Raw genomic sequence first — 20,977 nt, forward strand, 5'->3', positions numbered from 1 at the left:
GCTTGGTCTCTGTGTTGTTGTGTTCCATGCAGTCTACATACACTGTCAGCACAGTTCATCAGGAACACCACCCATCCATTTTCTACTGTCCAGAGTTTGTCCTCATCCTCGGAGCTGACTTTGGGGCGCACCGTGGACCGGTTACCAGCAATCACAAGGCACTAAAACAACCATTCGCACTCACATTCGCAATTTAGAGTCTTCGATTAAACCCTAAAGGCTTTAGCCCTAGATAGACCAATCTGACGTCGGACATTGATAAGTGTCGCGGCGTCGGATTGCGCCGTCTGATTGATGTAACAAACACCGTGGTAACATCGGGTCCCGTTGGGAAGCGACTGCGGGGCGTTCCAGCATGTTGAATCGGTGTCGTGAGTCGTGATATTTGGTCACTCTGATTGGCTGTTAGCTAGCAAATCATCGCATGCGGCAAGAACAGGAAGCCACGAATGCGGTTAAACAGTAAGTGATGGAAAGCCGAGAGAATTTGAATGCTTTTTTCCTATAAAACCTTAATTACATATATCCGATGTCATAGTGGGTAAGCATCGGTCACAGTTGACAGACATCGGATTGGTCTAGCACGGGGGCAAACAATCATACTCCACACACAAATCAAGAATTATCTTTATTGGCCAAGTATGTTTAATTAAGGTTTGATTAAGAACACACAGAGAATTTGTCTTCAGTACTTTCAGCCACCTTAGTACTATAGTAAACAAGTCACTGTGACGATATATATATATATATATATATATATATATATATATATATTAGGGCTGTCAAAGTTAAAGCATTAACTGTGGGGATTAATTTACATTTTATAACGCACTAAAAAAATGTACTCAGTTTTATTTACTTCTGTGGGACCGCAAGGTACACAATATTGTTTAATTTTTTATTTTTCCTTACTCGGCCGTGTGTCAGGAGTGTGGCACCTGTGTGTGACAGGTTAAGTCCGTATAGGTACAGGTGTTGCCTCTCGTTTGAGAAGGCTTCGTCAGTTCATAGAACAAGTCTTGGTTAGGGCTGCACCATCCTAAATTGGTGTGGAAAACCAACTATTTAAGCCCTAAATTGGAGACATGACCCAAACCGTGGGCCATGGCCATCCAGGCCATGCTTCCTGAGCAGCTGCAGGAAGTACATCCTCTTCTGGGCCCTTTTCAGGATTGAGTTGATGTCGGCCTCCCACTTGAGGTCCCGGGAGACAGTTAATCCCAGGAACTTGAAGGCCTCGACGGTGGACACCGGACAGTCGTGACGACGGATGTTTCCTGAAGTCCATGATCATCTCTGCAGTCTTGAGGGTGTTTGCCTCCAGGTGTTGTTGTTGTTTTGGCCGCAGCAGAACCTTAGTAAGCCCTTCCCGTCAATCCACAGTTTAAATGTATCATTTTATTTATTTTTTTTTCTAAAGACACAATTTTTCATTCTGCTTTTCTACTTCTACTGATCCGTGCATTCATCAAACCTACGGAGTGAGGCGCGCTACACCTCCCTAATTAGGCACATTGTTGATCTTGTGAGGTTAATTTGTACTTGGCTGAGCGTAAACACGCCAAAGGAGGCCGACCTAGTTCCTTACAAGGAACCTGCTTTGTAACTATAAAGAACTTCCTCGACGTTTTCTTGACTTGCCAGGTGATTCAGTGCCGATTACATGATGCATTCGCGGGGTCGGGGCATTGCCACTTCTTACACCCAGCCAGGTGAGCGATTACAAAGAAGCACTAGTCTAATGAGCTTAGGGATGCACTTGTACGGATATAGCACACATTTGTTTTATTCTGTTTTCACGGTTTCGAGCTGCAGGTAGGCCTATAAGTGGCCCTGTCACACAGCTGACAGATAAGCCTGGCCCACACATGCTCTCTCCTTCTTCTCACCCATTGTGTGACTCTAATGCACCCTCTGACAGATCACTTGCACAACACAATTAAGTGTCATTTTCCTTTTTTTTTTCTTTTCTTTTTGCCAACCAACTTGAGAACTCAAACGTTATGGAGATGAGACAAAGCAATGTTGCTAATTCGGTCTGCAGCAGCACTTATATACGCTATGCCTGATGTGTTCAGAGCGCCTCCATAATTATGTTTGAAGAAGAATGTTTCTGTCACGTGTTCAGAACCCTGCATATGTGTGTGTGTGTGTGTGTGTGTGTTTGCGCGCCATAAACGGCTCCATGTTGTTGTTGTCTGCATCAAAGTGTGTCAAATAACGGGAATATTCGCATAGAGACTCTGTGCTTCCAAGATAAGACGCCAGCGTTTAGTCAAGCTCCCTTTTGGTATTTGCCTGCATGCCACGTATTTCTTTATGATATTTACAAACCACAGCTCAAGTCTGCTAGAAGTCAACCAATGAATAGGCCATTAACGTTTTGCCACCACACTCAAACGGTGACATATGACCAAAAGCCCTCATAGATATATTCGGGCCTATTGTGGGATTTTTCAGGGGTGACTTTTATTCCTCTTCAAGTTACGCCCCAAGAACATTTGTACCTTAGGCAGATTCAAGTGTGGAATGTGAAGACATTTCATGAATCTGCCGTCTTTCGCTATATTTGATGATGCATAACAATAAAATGACACAAATAACATCAGTAACAACAGAAAGAACAATGAGATTACCTTTAGACAAACCTTTTTATATTTTATTATTATTTAAAGGTTTACTCAATTCCGTCTCCTATTTAGCCTGTAAAATGAATGATGTCTGGGGTTTAAGTCTGGAGATTGACTTGGCCAGTTTAAAAGAAAGACAATCTGACCATGCTTTCCACTTTTTGTCTCTAATGGACTCCCTCCATTATCCGAGCCGCTAATCCTGACGAGGGTGTGCTGGAGACTATGCCAGCTGTTTTCGAGAAGTAAGAGAGGTACACCCTAAACTGCAGAGGTGGGCATCGCCTAACCCCCACAGAGTTCCCGTCTGCATATTTAATCGACCCACGTGGTCCCAGTCGGTCCCAGTCAGCCAAACGGCGTCGAGAAGGGATTTAACCTGAACCACGTCACACGCAGGTGCCACACTCCTGAAGGAAAAAAAAAAAAAATCAAACAATGTTGTGTCCCGTGCAGTCCCACAGACGCATGACACGTGCCGCATATTAGTTTTATTTCACCGATCACCGTGCTGTACGTGTGTGTGTGTGTTGTTTTTGTTTGATGCTTTTTTCTTTGTTTGGCAGCGCGTCCGCTTTTGCGGCGCCTGCGTGTGACGTGAGGATTACGTTCTCAACACCGATTAGCCGTCGCCGACGAGGTATGGACTGGTACCACGTGGCTCGATTAAATATGCAAGACGGAACGCGGTAGCGGTTAGGCGATGCCCAGCTGTGCTAAACTGGTTGCCACCCAATCACAGGGCACCAAAGGCAACCATCCATACTCACAATCACACCTTGGGTCAATGTAGAGTGTTCAATTAACTTACCATGCATGTTTTTTGTCAATTGGAGTACCTGAAGAAAACCCACGCAGGCTCGAGGAGAACAGGCAAATTCCACATGTTAAAGCCTGGAGCCCGGATTCAAACCCAAGAGCTCTGCACTGTGAGGTGGATGTGCTAACCAGTCGGACACCCTGCCACCCGCCATCGATGTTTCTTTTTTAATTTGTTAATTATTTCACTATCAGCCGTTTTCAAAGCAGAGTTGCTTGTAATGCCAGCAGCTTTGGATTATTTTGCCTGATCTATCGAAACCCACAGAATATTGTGTTCCCTGAAAATGTAAGTGCATGCATTATTTTGTTTTGCTTTTGTGACACCTCTAACCTTAAGATAAAATAAACATGACTGAGAAAGGGCTCTTGATGGGAGAATTATATGTTCAAATTTGGTATGAAACGTGCCTTGAGCAACACTGACTCACTGTATGGCCGGAGTTAAACGTCGGTGGCTTTCTTATATGCCATTTGCCATTTACTCCCATGGACTTGATCTTTAAACATACTCGGTTTTTACAATACATATAATTATTCCGTTCAAGCGTCAGGTGTCTAAACATGTCTCTCATTTCTCTCACTTATAATTGAAAGGATACAGTAAGCCAAATTTCACCCCTAATCTTCATCTTCCACTAAAAAACTGTGCTGATCTCAACAGCAGAAGGATAATTGTCATTATTCATCATGCAACAAGATAAGGACCCAATACACACTATGAACAGGTCAGAGGAAATGCATGGAAGGTTCTAGCCTGGTCAAGGGCATCTGCTGACTTTAACTCTTTTGAGCCTGCATTTCACTTGCTGAAGAGGAGACTAAAGTGAGACCCCATCAAAAAAAGATGATCAAAGAAGAATAATGACTGAGTTTTACAGACAAGCCTGTGTTTTGGAATCTTAGTAGTTCCTTTTTTTTTAGCCTTTCCATCACTTTGGTAAAGGTAATTTGTCTGATCAGTCCATAAAGGCTCATCTCTGTACTTTGTGAAAATTTGTAGTGCATCCTTCCTATTCTTCTTGCTAATGGTTCACATGTTCTGCCGTTGCCTCTGTAATTTTGCAGATTGTGTTCATTCTTGCCCTCTGGAGGTTGTTGCCGATGTCACTCACAGTTATTTCAGGGTCTGCTTTTCTGCTATTGTTTTCCTTAATCTACCAATTTGACGTCACTTATTACACCAATGATTTAATTCATCTCTCGGGAATTCCAAATGGTTGGCTACAACCAATGTTTGTGCAATGACTCGAATTGATTTTTTGTCTTCTCTCAGCTTCACAATGACTTGTTTTACATTCATAGAAGGGTTTCTTTCTGGTTGTCATATTGGTTATTGGCTCTTCACAGGCCAAGTCTGAACGTCGACATTTTGCGATATTTATTGTTTGTATAACACACACCTGACAGTCATGTGGTCCAATACCTTTGTGTGATCAACAAAATTTGTATTTTTATGCCAATAATGCTATTATATAAGTTGTTTATGTGATCCAGATATAAATTCAGCGATATAAAAGCAGTTTATTTTTCTTTTTGCATATTGATCCTGTGATGCCAAATGTTTTCAGTCTCCACCACAAAAATAAAGCAACTGGCCTCACTATTCCAGTGCTATTGGAAGGATGTCTGGATAGATATTCTCCAAGGAAGCAGCCATCTTGGGATATGAGAGCCCTGTCTCATCCCACAAATGTTGCTCCCAGCTGGGAGAGGGGCCGCCCCAAGGAGACTTCAACCTGTCAAACCCAAGCGAATATAATAACAAAACAAAACAAAGCAAAAATTCTTGCCCTTCAAGCCTCCGTTTACCGCTGTGCTCGTTTCCTGGCATCCATCACTCTTCTTCCTCCTCTTGTCACCGAGTCAGGCTCTGTTTCCGACGCCCCATTTTGGACAGGCCGACGAGAACCTAGACTCCAATAGAGAGGGTGTTTGAGAAATAGAATTTGGGAGAGTTGAGAATCTTGGACTTTTATCTTATTTTATAATTGTTTTTGAACCTGGATGAAAAATGTCAAGTGAGTGGAGTGAGGAGACTTTTATCAGTCAAACCTGTGTGAGGTCGAGCAGTTCAGCCAGCTGAGTGCCAAACCCGCTATTTTGCGTTGTTGCCAGATGCTAAATGTTTGCTTTCGTGCCCATTTTATGTAAAAATCTCCTCCTTAAAAAAAAAAAATGTCATCAGCATTAAAAATAGAAGCATGAGTAACATTAATAACCATTGCCTTTTTCATGCTCTGTTGAGAACATGGCCCTAAAGTGGACAACTGAGTCACGGCTCTACTACTACTACTCATACCCATCGCCCACAGCACCTCATGCACACCACACAGAATAGAGCACAGAAGAAAAAAAAAAAAAAAAAAAAAAAGAAAAGAAGCATCGCTGGCTTCTGAAGAAAGAAAGAAGCCGGGTAATTGAGTGAGTAGCCTCCTGGATTCAGATGTCTGAATTAAAGGAGCTTTTCGTCCAAGAGAAGCCTTTTTTAGGATAGTTTTAACGCAAAAGTACTTAAAAGCTCCTTCAAAGTTTCTCCGCTCTCAACCAAAATGGTCCCTGCAGAAAAAAAAGGAGAAAACACTCTAATGCTCTTTCCTGACAGAAGAGGATGAAAGGGTTTTGACCACACAAACTCATGCACACACCCCTGCATATACAAATACACAAATACTCATGAAAAATTGAAGCATTCAACTCTAACAACATTTTTTTTTTTTTTCCAGCAGCTTCTTAATGTGTATGCTTGACATGTCGGGGGCACAAATACAACACTGGCTGGCAAGAAGAAAAGTAATGGCCATCAAAGTTAATGGCGGGAGCGAGAAGTCCGATTTCTCACTTGAGAGGCCTTTCACAGTAAGCCGTGCTGGAGCTTCTTTTTTTTTTTTTTTTTTTTTTTTATTGTACTGCATTAGTCGACTGACTGGAGGCTGAAGTGAATTGGAGATGAAACTGATAGAAAGCAAACTGCAACAAATGTTCAATTTATTAAACAAGATGAGAAGTTGGGACAGCCCGCAATGCAGTTTTAACAGAAAGTAAGACTACAAATTGTCCGATGCCCATTTTATTGAGGTCAGTTTTGAATACATCTACCTGTAAATTGAATAATGTTACGCAATCGAAATACATCAAAACCATTTCAGTAATTAATTGTAATTCATTGATGGTGTATTGGTACATAAGCCAGAGTTTCTCTGCCCAAGACTCGGCAACTAGGCTTTGCATTGTTGTCATTAGGCATTTTTTACCTGCCTCCGTCAATAATAATTATGCCGTAATTTCCTCTTCATGGGTGCTCATTTTTCTCTTCAGATTGGTTGAGAATAAGTCACAGCTTGCCAAGCTGGAATGAAAATTGTATGCAGCATGGGTAGACTGGGTGAGCAGTGGCTCATTTGCATGAGGCAGGAACTAAACAGTCTCATTTCAGTGAGGCGAAAGTGCATACTGGTGTACAGTAAAGTGAACTGCACCTCTTGTTCCTGGAGATATTTTGATGAAAGCATGTCACAGACATGCTAATAAGACACCTGGGAACTGTTCTGAGAATTGTGTTATTTGACAATATTAATACTGTACAATCATGCAAATTGTTTCATAAATTCATTTGATTGCATGCTTTTTTGTGCTGTCCATCCGAGTGAGTCCCATAAAGGCCTTTTCTCAACTTTGACTCATAGGCTGAGTGACAGCTGTACGTGAGTAATGTGCGTGCTTGCCCCCGCCTCGCTCCTCGCCACGCTTAAATATGCTGGCAATCTTCACCGCGTCCTTCTGGGCCATCACAAGGTGACTGTTGGTATTAGGTCGTAGCATTCGCCACGCTAGGATGCCTCTGTCATTGGCGTTTCATGTAGAGCTCCATCGCATTCGTCACGTTTCATGAACTTCCTTATTATTCACTGGCGGGGAGTCATTTTTTTGTTCTGTGTGTTTTGTGAGCTCAAGAGAGAGAGAGAGAGGCAAATAGAAAGATAACACGCTGATTTCTCTCAAAAATCCCATCTTGGTGTCTTCCTAGAGCATGAACTTGTTTACTTGGAGAGCAGGTGGTCGAGTGCCACTGTCCTCTCCTCCCTTTGGAGCCTTGAAGCCGATCTCCCTCCTGTGATTCCTTGGGGTGATCATCTGCGAATCCCCACCCAGTCACTGTGGCTCCATGCAGGGTTGCTGGATTGTCAGCGGGCCATCTGGAGCTTCTCAAACAGAGTTATCAAAGAGGCGACACATACGATGCACAGAGGGGTAGAGGAAAGAGATCCACTGGCAGGATCACATAGCAAGCTTGAGGTTTCAACCAACATCACAAGCATGGTTGGTTATACTCTTACGAGTTGCAGTCAGATGAAACCACATTTTCCACTCAAGCAATGCAAGATGGAATGAAAAAGCCATTCAGTCAGGGCCGCAGCATGGTGGCCGTGAGATCCCTTGATACTCTGCCACAGTTCATTTATATTAATGTCAAGGAATATTTAAAGAATGGATTTACAATTCATCTGAATGTAAACTCTAAAAGAATCTGTCTTTAGTAAAGTCTCTTTGATTATTAAAAATCAACGACAATCAAAACCATTGCTTTCACACCATAGCACGCACACAACATTGCCAAGAAGTAATTATCATGCCATCCATAGTTATGGTTTCATGAAATCAACTGCCGACATACAACAGTGTTTCCCAGTACACTCATGATGCGAGCAGGAACGAACCAAAGTAAAAAGCAACGCGGTTGGTGACGATGACAATGAAAATATCAAATAAAAAAACAGACACACAGGCACAACATTGTGATCGGTGCAAAAAAACAATATTGCGTCTGTGGAACCGAAAGTTATACAACACTGTTTTATTTTTTATTTATCAGTTTTCTTTCTGTTCTTGACACCCTTAGGCTGAGTCCGCCTGAGAGACGGATGAGAACTCACAGACGGACTAAAGGACTGACGAATGCCCACCTCTGGTTATTTGTAGGTGCCAGAGCTGGGCAGTCCGTCCCTGGGCCGGACCGGTCGGACCCTCCGGCCCGGCCGGATGCCAATTTTTGGGGCGGGGCGTGGGGGCTGAAAAAAATTTAAAACAATGGCTGGACTAAGCATGGCCGGAAGTGGATTTTAGTCCGGCCCACTAATCGGCCCTCATGCGTTTGACGTGGTTGCGAGGCGGCCAAATTTCATCTCAGCCTAGTTGGCGAAAGGTTTCTTTTTAGGCTTCTTTCTACTCCCGCTTCGGCGCGAGCAACAACTGCCGCATTGATTCACGTGAACGACGCATTGTGCTGTTGGTGACAGGCCTGCGACACATGCCACGCGCACATCAGGAATTGTTGCTGCTCAGATCGGTCCATTATGTCACATGTTGCGATGACATAACAGTTTCCCACACGGAGAGGAGGAGAGCATGCGTGCTGCAGCTCGTTGCTGCTGCAAAGCAAACTAGTTTGGCAGCGGCGTATGTGTAAAAAGAAGCTACTCACCCACATTCCTCCTTAGCCGCCACCTTCCAGATCGTTTTCGCAATAAAATTGAATGCATTGTCTAGTCATCTCTCCCTTTATGGTTGTAGCAGGCACGATATCCATTGTTGTCGCTGTCTTTTTGAAGCGACGCCGACCGACTTGGAACTCAACTGTTTCAAAACAATTTGTGTCCACGAGTATATTCAAGCTGCGCGCAGCACTGACTCAAGGATGACGCTGGCACATCAAGGTGGAGTTCATGCACTTCTTCTGGCGTCTTCCCTACTTCCGGAAATACGCCGCAGCAAACCTTCTGTGTATAGTTTTTTTGCTGGTATGCTTTTATTTTTGAAGGCTGTGAAGGAAGGCAAGTGTGCAAAATAAATAAGTAACTTGTTGACTGCGACTTCTGGCTGGCTGTTGGACCCAAATAATTATACAATATGACAAAACCAACCCCGGGGCTCGTCATGGACATAAGCACACGCAGTTGGGTAAGTAGTCAAATGCTAGTGGCGCATTTTGAAGAGTGTTTGAAGCGTGTCCACAGCGGGTTTGAATAGTAAATTAGCCATCTAATGATCCTTAAAAGGCCTCTGCCGTTAGCAACTCTCCCGCGGTGGCGTCAATCACGGACACTTTTTTTGGGGGGGGCGGAACGGGGTGGGGGGTGATAATGTTTATGAATAAGGGCGGGGGGGTCGTGGCTGGAAGGGTACCCAGGTCAAGGGTGGAGGGTCGCGGTTGGACGGGCAAAAAAGGGTCAAGTGCCCAGCTCTGGTAAATGCGTTTAAATGTTGCCAATGTAAGTTATTCATTTTAATAAGCTACTTTTGTTAATAGATACTTCCCGTTGAAGTCCAGCAGTTTGAGTTTTCTTTCCAGTATGTGCATCAGACAGGTCTCAATTGTGTTATTCGGTTCGGGGGCGTGCACTTAAAGCCTAGCGTAGCAGTGAGGGTGTTCTGCCAAGCAGGTGGCCATGCTGCACCGGTCCATAAAGCACATAAAACAGTGTGCGCCTGGCAGCTGCCCGGCCATAAAACACATTAACACCATGATGTCTGTGCCTGTCCCCTTGTGCTTGAGGCAAACGAGCAGAATCTGCATCATGAACTCCAGTTGGCAAAAAAAACAACAACCTCAGACTGGTCTAATTGTTTTGTATGATAAGAAAACTCTTGAGTGGCTTCTCTCTCACCCCACCTCTATTGACAGGAAAGGTTCTTTGTTCCTGGACTTGTGGGGGAGGGGCCTCCATTTCTTTCTGTGTTCTGGAGTAAAGTTGTCCCTGCGGTGGCGCATGCACTGGAGCGTAAAGTGGCACAAGGTGGAGTGGAGCCATTAAAAGACTCTGGTTGGAGTGGCTGACCTGTGGAGCAGCACTGCCAGCTGCAAGGTGAACGAACATGCCACCGCTCTACATCCAAAACGGCCGCCACCCCCATCCCACTCCACCTCACTCCTCATGTCGCCTTCTCTTCTCCGTCACGCTTTTCAGCCACCACTTCCTGTCTGAGCCGCGGAGGCCGTGTCGTTGCTAACAGAGTGTCGAGTCAAGCTTTGTCCCCGGGGGCTGACGGAGTGGTCATAGGCTGTGGATGTTGCAGGTTAAGGTTGTTATTGCCAATGTTCCAGACCTCCTCGCAGCTCAAAGTGACAAATAAGGAATACGTTCTGCTTAGATTTATGACCTACAAGAGGCAGGTGACTAATGTTTCGGTCCATTGGGACACTTCCATCCTTGTGGCATTGAGAGATTTTAACCTTTTGAGCCTCCTGCGTTTCACCGCGCATTAATACATCGAGGTTGACACGCTCCGTTTTTTAGTTGTTGTTTTTTTCTGGTTGATCTTTACAAAGAAGCAGATCATTAAGGCGAATGCATTGACCACACCGACTTCTAAATATGCCATTATAATTCAGTCACGTCTTCTATGCGGACGAACGGTCTGAGGTCACTTGGATACATGGCGAGGATCAGTCCCTGCGCTTGTGTTTCCACCAACCTGTCGGAATAGGCTTTCAATAATGTATAAAAGTGGGTGCAGACTTTGCATGTATTGTCAGGGCGAGGACATGATCTCTGACATCTGGAGCCCACACGGGGCCCATACTATTCAGTATAAGAGGCTAATGGCCTCTTCCCTACTTTTATTGAATTATTCAATTGAAATAGTTTTGTAAACAAAACACATTTGTTAACACAATTGAATCGTCTGCAAATGTCGTAGCTTTATCAATATTTAATTTTCAACATAGACAAAAATGATAGCCTTTGGCTAGTTTCTGCTCAATAGTTTTACAACTGACTCATGCAAATGAGGCAAGGTTTTCCCCTAAAATGGCAGAATTCTGGAAGAAGACACATTAGTGCTCCATGACTCTAAGCTGACGTTTGTTCTTTTGTTGATCTCACGCTAATCCATTTACTTTTGTTGGCTTTTTGATTGATTGGATAACATTTTCCTTGCACACTAATGGTAATAGAATACTTATGCACCCGATTTAGTAGAATTTCATGCAAGTAATGAGTACAAATGTGACAGCTTTGATCATTGTATTAGAATAATTCCATAACTCAAAATATGTGGCGCTTAATCACTTTTAGCATAGCAAAAAATACTAAAAAAAACAAAAAAAAGTCTCCAGACCAAGAATATCTCCACCAAGGCCAATAGTGTCAATGGAAAAAATCTTAGGCCCTCCTGTGTGGAGTTTGCATTCCCTCCCCATGCTATACAACCCTCAAACATTCATGTTACGTTAATTGAAGATTTAATTGTCCAAAGGTGAGAATGCGAGCGTGAATAATGTTTTGTCTACAGGTAAATGTGGCCTGTGATTGACAGAATAAGGGGTGCATCTTCCCTCTAGTCCAGTCAGTTGTGATGGGCTCACCCACGCCCTTAATCATTTTTAATGCGGACAGCTGGGGCTTAGTTGTGTCAGTCAGTTGAAATCCGACTCCCACTATCTGCTGTTGAAGTGTCCTCAGCCAGGACAAGGAAGCCTAAATTGTCTCCAGGTCTGCATTATGAATGAGAACCTGTTCTCAATTACCTGGTTAAGAATTAATAAATAAATGAGGAAAAGTGGGATATAATATGAACAGATGGATGCTTAAATTACATTCTGTGTGTCATTGCTATTGCTCTTACAGGATTCTACAAGCCTTTATAATTGAATGCCATTTCTTACTAAATTCCAGAACAGATTCCAGAATTTGTCCATGCAAACAAGATTATAAAATGAACACTCCATAAGCAACTCATGTAAAAAACATTATGGAAATACGGTCTCATTTGCAATAAGGTCGGCGGATCATATCAACATCACCAGTGTCGGACCGCACCTATGGACCTACAGTGTTCCTTATTGGGCTGCTCCATATTCGATTTGCTGTACCCTCATGCACATCTTTGGCCCCGGTGTGCGCGGCTGGTGAGTTGGCCCTCTGAATATCAAGTGGCTGATTGCTTCTGTCACCCGGTGAACTCCTCCCGCCAGATGTGCTTGTCCACGGCATTTGTCCCCTGAGCCGAGCAGTGTTTGTAAGGTTGGACAGACGGTCCAGACCGAGGGGAGGAGGGTGCGGAGCCCAGCGCCATCCCCATTCAGGACCTGCCACTCATGTCTTTTTCCCTTCTCGTCACTGTCAAGGGAGTGCTGATGCGGTCGTCTGATGACCGCCACGGCTCCTGTATGACACCATCACTCCTGCCATGTGTACTGCTCTAAATAAACTCGTGACACCCCTAATTTGGAGTTCTTGAATGCTTTGTCACCGTATGGCAAGAAAACATGTTTTCGCACATGAGCCCTCCTGAATGCATCCAGAGTTACAATGACCAGCAATTGGGATACAAGTGTACTAAGTGTATTTGGTGGTGCAAAGTGATACACATACATAATGAGCTGCACCATTTTAATAATATAGAGGCTATGGGTTCAAATGTCCGATCAGTCCTTCCATTTTTAAATTAGAGACTTCACTGAACCTAAGTTGCGAATAACTGTGAATGTAAGTGTACGTATTTGGTTGTCTGTCGAAATGTGCCCAGCAATTGGCTGACAAGTGGAAACCACTCCAAAACGTGTCAGGCCACTTAATTACTTAGGCTGATTAATACTCCCGCGAGTGAATCTTTTGTTTTCGTAACCATTTTCATGTTTAGGTGTTACAAAATACAAATATGTTTCTAAAACTCACAAGGGATAGGCTCAAACTCACCTCTGACCTATGTAGATAATGATTGGATGCAATAATAGATAGACAGACTACACTAGCTGTTATCGTCACAAAAGGGCACGGTATACTGTGATGTCTGCTAGGAATTAGCAAATGAGGTTTGAATTGGTCACTGATGTTGTAACGGTTCACTCGGTTCCGTCCATGCAGCCAACATTTATTCAGTTAGTGACAGTGTGAATGTGAATGGTTGGCCGTCTCTACTGTGGCTGTCTCTCCGGTAAAGTCACCTAAAGTCAGCTGGCCAGCGACCCTCACCAGGATAAGCAGTGCAGCAAATGAATAAATGGAGAATAGATGTGGTTGACAGAAGTTTCAATAGAAAATGGAGACAGTGAATGGCAGAGCGACTTTGCTGCTTGGAATCATAAAATTTTGGTTATTTTCAGCAAAATCTAATGAACGAAAACAAAGAAATGTCATAATAATGACACTGGATAATGTGCTGCAATACACTGAACTGCCCTTGGGTCCCTTAACCGCAGATTGCCATGGTGTGGAATAGTGATTCTCCAGTGGTGGGTCGGGACACAAAAGTGGCTCATGGAGCTATTTTGAATGGGTTGCCGACAGGTAGTAAAAAAAAAAAAAAAGAAAAAAAGAAGTCATACAAATTTTCTGTAACCATGTCTTTTGCATATGTCAGTTAGTGAGTGCATAGATACATATTAAGGTTATGCCACCACCATAGGAGCAGTGAAATATATAACGTACATCCCAGGATTGACTTGCGTTTTAGTTGGAAAAGGAGTTGGGTTGAGGTTATGGGCATAGTTAGGGGTAACGGTGTTTGATTAGCCTCTCATGTGAAAATGCCAATGGTGCACAATTTAGACTTTTAAAAGAGGTCTGTTTGCTTTGTTCTGCATCCTTCATTTCCTAAAGTGAAGACAAATTACTGATGTCTCATTTTCCTAAAAAGAAGACATCATTAGACATTCATTTTGTTAATTTTATATTTATATTATATTAATTAAATTATGTTGATCACTTTGGACTTGTAGGCATGCGTAGCTATGGTGACAAATATGATATGAATATGTTTTCAAAGGCTATTTAGTGTTTTTACGATACATTTCTGTAAATGTGACTTTGTACAATATGGAAATGGGTGACAACAGTTGAACACCGACAATGTAAAATAGCGGTATGAGGGAATCAAATTGTTCTAAAGATCTCTCAGAATGAGACAATGCAATTCTACGCTACAGCCAATCAACTGATGAATATATCTCTAATTTAACAATGCACTCTGCAAAGTCTCAATATGAACCCTTGAAAGTGGCCCTTTCAATACAATTTGATTCATGAATCACACTTGATTGTAGAAGTGTCTTTTTTCTGAGCAGGTTTAAGTTTTGATCCTTCAGCCTTTTTTTTTAATATAAATATATTTACTTTTGGTTTTACTGCAATTGCGTACACTTGGAGGCAATTAATATAAACTTCATTATAGTTTAAAACAGTTTTAGTGCTGCATTTGGTTACAGACCTTGGAGAGCTCATTTGGGTCTCAGTTTATTGTTTGTGCCACTCAAGAGTGCTGAAGTGGTGCCTGTTGCTATGGAGGAAGAAGTGAATTTGGGAACTGTGCCTCTCTTAAGAATGTGTGTGCCATGTTACGGTGTGCACTGTTAGTGCATTGTGTATGCCGGCGTGTTTCGGGGGCCGCCAGCAGAGCGACGGGAACATCTGCACACAGTGGCGCAGGCCTTCTGCCTTCACGCAGCACTCCTGCCGAGCGACGCTTCACGGCCTAGCAGGCTGTGACCTCCCACAGGCTCTCGGGGATCGCTTTCCTCTTAAAAGCCAGCTGTGCCTCGTAGTCTCTGCCCGCCAAATATTCCACAGTCCAGCTGTTCACCTGAAAAGCTTGGAGCGGACTCCACCCTTCAACCCCCTCAAGCATCTACTCTTACCCTTTCATATTTTTGGAGAGCCATTGTTGCTGGTTTAAGACAGCATGGAGCAACACATGGGTTATTAAAGCGACACTTGGGTGAGCTTAACGTTGGCACTTATATAATAGGTTTGCATGTAAAAACCACATTAGTACTAAAATGCCCACCTCAAAAGACTCTGTCCTGATTTAAGGTCTTTTTTTGTGATTAGGTTTATGACAAATTTCCACACCCCAAAAAGGGGCGTGACTTATGTTATGTTTTCGGTCTCAGCGCTCTACGTCACGCGAGGAAGGCATGCTTGGTAATATTGCTCGCTTTGTCAGTTCTGTTGTCTAAAACGGTGACCAATCGCCACCAAAATACAAATGCACATTGCTACTCTTGTCCACTTCAACCTGTGAAAGTACAAAAGTGTTCTGCACATTAGTTTGGATGTATTGAAATAAAACGTAATGTCATCATGATCACCTCCACAAAATCAAAAATACCGTAGCGATTGCTCCTCCACTTTCACAAGCTGAAGCGGACAAGAGCATGAATGTGTACACGGTTATATTTCGGACATTTAGCGATGCTAAACTCATGTCTCAGGAGGGAGAGAGACGTCGCTTGCAGCAGCAGCAGGCAGATTGGAGCCCCCCGCTTCCCTCCCTGATTAAAGGTAGGATTGGGACAGCGGAAGTTTAGCAACAACTAGCTTCAGGCTGTTAAAACAAAAGGCGTTAGCACAACAACATTAGCGCCTTAATGTCCAACCAGCGTGTGGAGGTGAAGATGAGCCTGTGTCTTCATGTTGCCTCGCAAGCAGTCGCGCGCGGTGTCTCTGCTTTTTGCTTGCAGCCCCCTTCTGCCCTAGTGAAGCGGCTTGAGAATAACAAAGGCCTCATCGAACAGTGAACGAAAAGTTCCAGCGAGGCTGACTGCACAGCCGAGAGTGTGGCCGCAATGGAACGTGCCATTTCGGCTGTTACCTTCCAAATTGGACGGCGCGTTGTAAGCCGGAAATCTGGGGCACTCCTCATCCAAATAAATGTGCACGTCTCATTTCCACTTCAGTCCCTGTAAATATCCTTACTGGAGTTTAATGCCTCGCCCATCCTAACCGTGATCAGCAAAGAAGCAGTGTTTTTTAAAAAAAATTTTTTTTCAAGCAAAGAAGCACTGTGCGCTGGTACCAGCCTATGTAGCTTTGTTGACTTCCACATTTCCTCATTCTCATATAAATCAGCCACGGAGAGGTTAATCCTTATGATATGTTTAAATGGGCATTAGTATCCACATAAATTTTGGTGCCAATTGATCGTCGTTTTTGAACATTATAAGCAATGAAAGTACAATGATTTCCAATGGAGAGTTTGGAATCGGTCCCTCGCGTGACTCCGGCCGAACAAGGATAGAACGGTAGGAGGTGCGGCCATTCTGCTCATTAACAAGGGGCGTTATTCATAGAGTCACTTATTTCCTCATTTCTCCCAAATTTATTGATAAAATAGAAAATGACAACTTATTTCATTTTCCTGATCAAAAAATATATTAAATGAACTTGTTACTCAAAACGTGGCCATCCCGGCCCCACCGTCCCTTTAAGTTGGCTAGTTCACTTTTTGTTGATTAATTCATTGTGTCCTTATGCTTTGTTGAAGCGTATGTCCTGGTTTTATTATCCCCCCCGAGGTTTTTGATTGCAGTTTGCTACACTGACAATAATTAAACCATGACCATGAAACTTTGTGTCGAAGTCGCACAAGGACCAATGAATAACCTATTCAATTCTGCTGCAAACCTGATTCTCATGATATTTTGTATTTGTGTGTGTGTGTGGCGAGGCCATTTGCCTTGAAAAAAAAAAATAAAATAGAATACCCACATTAATGCATTGTTAGCTACTATCCAGTAGAGATGAGAGCCATCATGAGTAAATCTGGACAATTTGGGTGTGGCGCCTTTCCAGAATAAAATAAAGACAAACAAAATGTTGGAAAATAGTGGTGGTGCTACATTGGCGCAAGAACTGAATGGAATATTGCTTATCAAGGAGAAATAATTCCTCAAAGTCCAACAATAACTGGGATGGTCTCAGCCTCCTACCGCAAACCTATCCTCGACCAACCTATCTGGGTTTTCTCGCTCGACTAACAGGCAGCACACCATACACCATCATCACAAGACCAACATTTTCCACCTGAAAGCAGCCCTGAACCAAATCTTTGAAGATTTTTCTTCAACATTTTAATATTGCAAAATTTGTTTTTGCTTTCATATTTTCCTCATCACACATTGATGATTCAGTATAGCCGTAAATGATGAACTGACATTGTTTTCTATTCTGAATCTTAAACATGCTTTCTCTAGGACAGTTGACTCTGATTTCCATCCTAATGTGCTTTATTTTAAAATATAAGCGGGTCATCTCTCTGAACGCTACACCAGACGGATGCACGTTTCAGAGAGTGACTAAACTGCTTAATGGGCTTTAAAGTGGGCTGGATGACACTTTAATATGCTTTGGAGTCACACTAACAGATTGCAGCAATATCTAGTGATGATAATAATTGTGTATAGTAAAAACAGAATACAAGAAAAGCAGAGATGCTATTTGCAGACACCCCCCTTACTCACCTGTCATGTTTGTGTTGGTGTCTGGTTCCAGCCAGCAGACCCAATTTGTGTCATTGATTTCATTGTTCTTGTTGTGTTGAGCCGCGAGAGGATCGTACGGCACGGTCCAAGTCTATAGTGGACATCTGCCGGCACCTTGTAAATAATCCATCGAGGACTCTATGATGCCAATCTTTTTGATGATCGGATGAATGTGGAATTTATAAAGCCTATTTATTAATTACACTTCTGACTCACAGCTATTGCTGGATGTTTTTTGCCCCGGGGGTGATTATTTTTAGCTGAGGTTATTGAAATCTAGAACTTGAGGAAGCTGCAGGCTAATGAATGCCTAAGATTGCAGAGAGGAATGTATGAATAAAGCAATATCCAAGCATTACCCTGTTCAAGAAGTAGAAGTGGCACAAAACCATAACTTTCTACGGTTACAGGAATTTGACATGCAGCATTTATTTTTACAATAATAATGCATTTTATTTGTAAAGTAATTCAGAACAATGCAAATTGGTCCTTTTTCTCTTTGGCCTGGAGAACATAACTTCCATCATTTCCAAAAGCAAATTGATATGTGCAGGGATGGTGCTACACAGGTGCTAGGGGAGGCTATAGCCCCATCGGAAATCTGTGTAGCCCCAGTTAAGCCCCTCTAGTGATTAAGTGATTTGCTATTCCAAAATATCTTAGTAAATTATTTTCTCAGCCGCTCTTTGTATAGAACAAGCTCCTCTTTAGCGCCAGGCAATGGCGTAGATAACGTAGGGTTGTAGCACAGAGTGTAACGTCAGACTGGGTCACTGCATTGTGTTGGGGGGTTATGAGATGGTTATGAGATTTAGGTCTTATCTTCTAAACTCATTTATTTATTTATTTTTTTCAATAGCTCTTTTTGCTGTCATGCAGCTGCACTTTTATGCTAACCAAAGTTTACTCAAGGTATTCTTAGATTTCTATGCCTGGTGATGAAATGGCACCTTGAGTTGTTTATTGAAGCCAATTTTTATTTTGTGTATTGTATTGGGAAAGTGTTGATATACCCGTCATTGGAGTTGAATGGCATCTTAAATTATTTTAGTGTAATTTTATTTTGGGTATTTATTTATATCGGGATTATGTTGGGAAAATATTATTTATGTGTTGTTATTTATGTTATGGTGGTCATGTATGTCATTTATTATTTTTTTATTTATTTAATTTTCCGGTTGAAAGGGTGGGAATGGATGGCAATAAAACAAGGCAGCTATTGCAATTCTAATCACTGTCATTGTCTGTTCCTGGTTTATTTTTTCCTTACTTGTTTGGCGTTTTTCTGTCTTCTATTAACGTGTGGAATGTGAGGCCTCTTGGACCTCAAAGCCCATGTGGAATACAGCCCAGCTACGCCACTGGCGCTGGAACAGAAAAAAATTCTAGAGCCGTGCCTGCAAATGTGGACTCGTCAGACCACAGCACACTTTTCTACTTTACATCAGTCCATCTCAGATGAGCTCGGGCCTAGATGAGCCGGTGGCATTTATGGATGTTGTTGACACAGTAGCTTGAATGGTAGAGTTCTAAGTGGCATTTGTAGATCTTTGTATATCGAATCTTTTGATGATATGGTCCTTAAATGGTAAAATGCCTAAATTCGTTGCAATTGTACCTTGACAAAAGTTTTTTTTAATTGTTTTAGTAATAGGTAATGCAATTGTTCACACAGTGGTGAACATTGCCCCATACTCGCTTGTGAGCAAATGTGCCTTTCTGGGATGCGCCTTTTATACCCAATCATGACGCACACCTGTTTCCAATTAATCTCCTCACCTGTGGAAAACATATGATGTTTTTAGAATCATTCCTTAACTTTCCTAGTCTTTTCTTGCTCCTGGCCCAGCTTTTTTAGAACATGTTGCAGGCATCAAATTAAAAATGGGTGAATATTTAAAACAACCAAAAAACAATAACATTCTTCAGTTAGAAAATTTGAAAATCAATGTATTCTGTTTTTATTTACATTTTGCATAACCTCTCAACTTAATTGGAATTGAGGTTTCTATATACAGTATACGCTACCATAAAATCCCCAATAGCTGTTGAGTCATATTCTTACTGATGCTTTTTGCCAAGATAATTTCTACTCTTTTAATAAATAAAATGTTATGAGTAAAATTAATATTTTTAAATGAACATAAAAATGTAAAAAGACATTAACCTAAAATATAAATGGGCTTCTTCTGTAGTGATGCGTGTGTTGGAGGTGATTTAATGCATTGTCTTTTTCACATTCAAACTGTCATACAGGTGCAAATAGATGAACATCTGTATATTAAAATGTGTTTATGCTCTGTATGCAAGGAGGGAAATGTGTGCCTGGCAGGTTCGTCCCTTCGCATTAAGGCTAAACACGGCTGATATTCTGTTCTTCTTAGTTCTTGATGTTGACGATACTTTTGTCACACAAAGTACCATTTTGGTTACCTGGTCTTTGTGGTGCCAACCTTCATTGAGCCGGAGCACATATTTTACAGAAGAAAAATCTCACAGATAACTAACAAATGGGAAAAAAAAAAAAAAAAAAAAAAAAAAAAAATATATATATATATATATATATATATATATATATATATATATATATATATATATATATATATATAAAAGTATACTCAGTTTAATTTTGCACCCTCTGTCATCTAGTGGAAGAACATTTATGCCTGTCACTATAAGTTGCTGGTGTAGATAGATGAGCAAAGATACATTATTTGTAGTAAATACATAAAACTTTTCAGATCAATTGCATATAATTTTCCATGGCACAACGCCGGCAACGGATCACTTCCGTGACATGAATGTGCCGTGGCACAGTGGTTGAGAATTATGACCAAGTACCTGTGCTGGAAATAAGCTTTCAATCAGAAATCAAGCAGTGCAATCATGGCACAGGACCGAGGGTTAGAGACTTGAGAGGTTACCTGCATTCACGTTAACGTATCGATGATGGGATGGTTGAAAGAGCCTAGGCGAGAACAACTCATAGCTCTTCGTGTGATGTTAAACGAAAAGGTCCAGCCTCAAAGTGATTGATGACGAGCACGGCAAAGATATATAGGCTCACCCCCACAAACCCCTTCCCTATAATTTATGAGCAAGCTCATTTAATTTGTCTGCAGCTTAATTTGGCCCATATAGCTAGCTCTTTGACATATGAATCAAGTCATGCAATTGATGACGCCGCTCGGCTGTGGCATCTGTGCGCGAGTGCAGCTAACTATCTATTGTACCTGTGACATAGATACCGTCATTGTCATCTGTCCAA

General features: G+C 42.2%; 1 long non-coding RNA gene across 1 annotated transcript; it reads right to left on the reverse strand.

The window, feature by feature from the left end:
• Positions 1–5,080: 5,080 nt before the first annotated feature.
• On the reverse strand, positions 5,081–19,022 carry LOC147151722 (uncharacterized). Its single transcript, XR_015090106.1, has 3 exons — positions 18,980–19,022; positions 5,262–5,361; positions 5,081–5,188 (listed from the first exon to the last, which is right to left on the reverse strand). It is a non-coding gene; the product is annotated as an uncharacterized LOC147151722 (long non-coding RNA).
• Positions 19,023–20,977: the final 1,955 nt, after the last annotated feature.

Source organism: Filicampus tigris, chromosome 2, assembly GCF_054856515.1.
Source record: "Filicampus tigris isolate MCC_2025a chromosome 2, RoL_Ftig_1.0, whole genome shotgun sequence".
Taxonomy (NCBI): Eukaryota; Metazoa; Chordata; class Actinopteri; order Syngnathiformes; family Syngnathidae; genus Filicampus; species Filicampus tigris.